Below are 4534 nucleotides of genomic sequence, written 5' to 3'. Positions count from 1 at the left end.
CGTACATATGAAACGCTGAAAGAGAATGGGAGATTTACCACGAAACGGCACAAATCTTCAGTTTTGGGCGAGAAAGGGGAGAGAAATATCCTGTCCAAGTTTTCTGCAGACCCCCAGGCAAGTGTCCGTCGTGTGGGTGCTGAAGCTGGTGTCTCGAAATCTTCGGTGTGGAGAATACTAAAGAAGAGACAACTTCATCCCAACCACGTGCAGCTGCACCAATCATTAAAGTCTAGCGACTTCCAGAATCGCACAGACTTTGCAAACTGGATCCTAATCAAAACAGAAGAAGACCCAGGCTTCGTTAACAAGGTACTTTGGACCAACGAAGCTAACTTCTCGCGCCATACTCAAGTGAACCTGCACAACGCTCACTATTGGAGTGACAAGAACCCTCACTGGGTTTGGCAGGCGCGTCACCAATATCAGTAGTCTTTCAATGTGTGGTGTGGCATTTACGGTAGTACTATAATCGGACCTGTCTTCTTCGACAGCACACTTACAGGCAAACGATATGTCAAGGATATCTTGGATGGACCACTTCAAAATTTTCTGTGCGAAGTTCCACTGGCTAGGAATAAAGATATCTGGAGCTCCTCCTCACGGAAGCAGCAAAGCATGCAATTGGCTGGATAAAGTTTTGCCGCAGCAGTGGATAGGGCGGCACGGTCCCATTGCTTGGCCAGCAAGGTCTCCAGATTTAAACCCCCTTGATTTTTTTCTTTGGGGTACGTCAAGAGTCAGGTATACCAGGCACCAACCACAACATCAGGTAATCTAAAAGAAAAAAATAAGACAAGTTTGCAACTTCATTCCCGAAACCATGGTCAAGAACGTCACGGAAAATCACATAAAGAGATGCCAGAGTTGTATTGCAGCAGATGGCGACCTCCTTGAACATGTTTTGTAATCGCGGCCTAATTTTACGAGTACCGATCACTGAAAAAAAAAAAAAAGTTTCCTCATGCCGTTCGCCTACCACCTGCTACCAGTGACTAGCTTCATGTCGTCGCCTCCTTTTACGCATCTCAAGTTCAAAACAGGCAATAAAGCTATTTTTTTCGTTTTATTTATCCGCCTCGGACGCTTATCTCGGCAGCGCTCGACCAGCAGCGTCCATTTGCACCGTCATTCAACGAAAGACGGACGCCTAAATATCGGCCACTTTCAAAGCACCCTGTCGCTGTCCCGTGGCAGCCGCAGGTGACCTCGTTCATCCGGTTGCACGCTTGAGAGCAGCACTATAGCAGTGCACTCGCGGTCCGTCACGTGGCTTCTTTTCAAATTTCGCGGGCTTTCTTTACAACACGGAAAAAATGACAGCGCGAGACGTATCGTACAGGAAACAATTCAGTCCGTGGTTTCTAAAAGCTCTCTACACCTCAGTGTTCATAATTTGGGTTTTCACGCAATAATTAAAAAGTTAAGTAATTAAAAAAATTAAATAATTAGTTTAGGGGAGAATAAAAATTGCCTGAGTATCTGTAGGCTAGTGCGAGAAGTACACGTTTGGTTCAATTTGCCTCTGAAGTGCCTTTCATTTTCAGTCTTGGCTCAAGTTATGTGGGACAACCTATATATATATATATATATATATATATACAGTTAGGCATATGCGCTTATTGTCGTTAACTACTGCACCTCAACCTAACGTTACGTGAATTCATATAGAACGTATACTGAACTTAGTAATCTAGTACTGAAGAATGAGTGAAAATGTGTACCGTCGAATCTATGTCCGGCTATAACGTGAGTTTTGCTTAGAACGCAAACACGATTTCTGAAGCTAAAACTACATTATCTTGTTTCTCATCGCAGTGCCGTTCTGCAATTCAAGTACTATTCGTCAAAAATCACACCATCTCCGCTAAAGGGGACCATGAGGCGATGCGAAGCAGCGTTTCGGCATGTCGAGCCCGCGTTTCAGAGGGGAAGTGGAGAGGGGGTGGAGAAGTGGAGAAGGTAGAAAGTGGGAGAGGGGGAGATGAGAGAGGGGGAAGGGGAGAGGGCTCGCACATGCGCAGTAAGGGTGGTCACGCCGCACACCACCACCGCCACCGGTTTCAACTCCGCCATAAGATGCTTCGCATCTATAATGCATTACCGACGGCTGATACACACTTAATCAAGTCCTGGCTAAAGCACGCCCTGTAGGCGGGACGCTTCAAAATTCAGAACTCCCGGCTACAGTAGGCCTTGGGAAAGGAGTTAGCCGTGACAAGTGTATATAAAAAACGTGCACCCTGCACCACCGCCTTATAGACCTTATGCAAAATCTGCTGCCATCTGGCGGCCGCCGTGTGCATTTACGCCACGTTGAACGCTACGCGCGCTCCGCATGTGCACACACGGAGCGTACGTATACACGTGTGGTGACTGATAGGAATGGCAATGCTGACATATTTTCGTGTGCCGTGTTGCTCATATTGAGGAAATCAGGATGCTGAATAAAAGGCTTGCAGGAAACTAACCTTCCACTTAATAGATTTCTTCGCGGCCGACGAGAAGCGGCAGATCGTTCTGTTGCTCCGGCTACTGCTTGCGACTAACGCCGTGTTTACGTTCGCCGTTCTTAATGCGGTATGCGACAGCATCGGCGCTCACCAAAGAACACTCTTTCGTGTCATGCTGGAACGGGACAGTTTTAGGGGCGAAGCTCCTTATAGCATCACCTGATCGGTCGTCGCTCCGTCCGGCGTTCCCCCGCCGCCGCGTCTCCCGTATCATTCAATAGATGGCGCTGTCCCATAGAGATGCATGCAAACTGCAGTTGGGTGACGATATACTAGATGGCGCTGTCCCATAGAGATGTGTGCAATATGGCGGTTGGGCGAATGCACGCTAGATGGCGTTTTCAGATGTGAAGCATCTTATAGCGGAGTTCAATCCGGTGGTGGTGTGCGGCGTGACCACCCTTACTGCGCATGCGCAAGCTCTCTCTACACACCTCCTCTCCCTCTCCACTCCCCTCTCCACTTCCAATTTCCCTCTCCCATTTCCCTCTCTCTTTCCCCCTCTCCCATTTGCCTGTCTCCCCTCCCCTTCTCCACTCCCCTTCTGAAACGCGGGCTCTGCATGCCGAAACGCTGCTTCGCATCGCCTCATGGTCACCTTTAGCGGTAGATGGTTTGATTTTAGTGTGCTTGCACGCACAGAAAAACCGACTTCGTGTACGTGCTTCAAAGCTGCACCAAGGTCAATCTAAATAGGTCGCGAAAGTCGGAACGAAAAGTGGTCGGAAACCTATTGCGACAAACATCAACACCCGCGTGACGATTAAAGCGCTACTAGGTGAGGGGGGGACAAATAATGAAAACAAAAAATTAATTAAGCGTTTATTTTCACTAGTTTTAATTTTATTTGTCACAAATTAAATTAGTAGATTACTTTAATCAAACTTTAGTCTTGGGTATGTGGTTGAGTGGCCAATTTTTTTCGTTTATTTTCAGAAACAGCGGGCACATGCAGGCAGTCTGGTAACATGGGCCAACGGTTTTGCGCATTTTGAGATGCAAATGGCGTCGCTCGTTTTTGCGCAGTAGGTTTGTGCCTGTCGTCCGTAGATATTTCCTCGCATAAGCGTTGTTTTCTAGTCGTGGTACTTGGCAGAAGGTAATATAGCCCATCGCAGCGATCGGAACCGTTTCAGTGACTGTGTTTTGCCAGCGCACGGCCGGCGTGCTGTCGCCCTCCGGGACGATGAGGTCCGCCACGCTACGCGAAGAAACGCTGCGCTGTCTACGGATGCAAGAGCAACCACGTGTGCAAGGTTTGTGTGTGTGATGATGTGGATTGTGTGGCCCGTGACGGGGCGAAGAGGGAACGACAGTTCTGCTCTGCGGTACGCCTTGGAGGGAAGGCGACGAAAAGGAAGCGCGAGCGGGGCGTGCGGCTCGAGGAGTTGGAGCGCGACACGGTTGGAACGGCAGCCGCTGGTCGGCGGTTCGGGTCGCGACATCGCTTAACCAGGCGTCCGGCAGCCATGTGGACCCTGTGAGCCTGATTCCCGCTCTGTGCCCGGTGCTGACACAGAGACCGGCAGCCTAGTCTGTTCCTGGCCTGAGGACCTGGGGCCCGAGTGGTGTCACGAGGTGGCCGCGGCTCATGTTGGCGACGGGCAGCTAACCTGCGCTGCAGTGGCCTGGTGATCTACCGGCCTGCAGTGCCATCATCACCACCACTACCACCTCGCCACGGTCAAGGCAGCGTGACTGTTGACTGCCCAAGGAGTACCGGTGACGACCGACCTCGCCGCAGCGGCAACAGTTCATAACGGCGAGTAGGACAGTTTGTGTGCGAGGCGCGTAGGACGTTTAGGATGTAAATAAGGAATGCTGTAGTGTGTTGTGTGTGAATCGTCAGAGTTATCGGTTGTGTTAAAGTCTGTGTTGTGTGTACAGAATCACCTGACTGCCGGTTGAATTATTTCGGATCCTGGGCCCACATTACACCATCACAGTGTGCACGTTGAATTGTTATGCTACTTCTGATTTCTGTGTTATATATTTTGGGGTAATATCCTGTTCAACTGTAA

This window comes from Rhipicephalus sanguineus, chromosome 2 (assembly GCF_013339695.2).
Source record: "Rhipicephalus sanguineus isolate Rsan-2018 chromosome 2, BIME_Rsan_1.4, whole genome shotgun sequence".
Lineage (NCBI taxonomy): Eukaryota > Metazoa > Arthropoda > Arachnida > Ixodida > Ixodidae > Rhipicephalus > Rhipicephalus sanguineus.
This window is presented reverse-complemented; position numbering follows the sequence as displayed.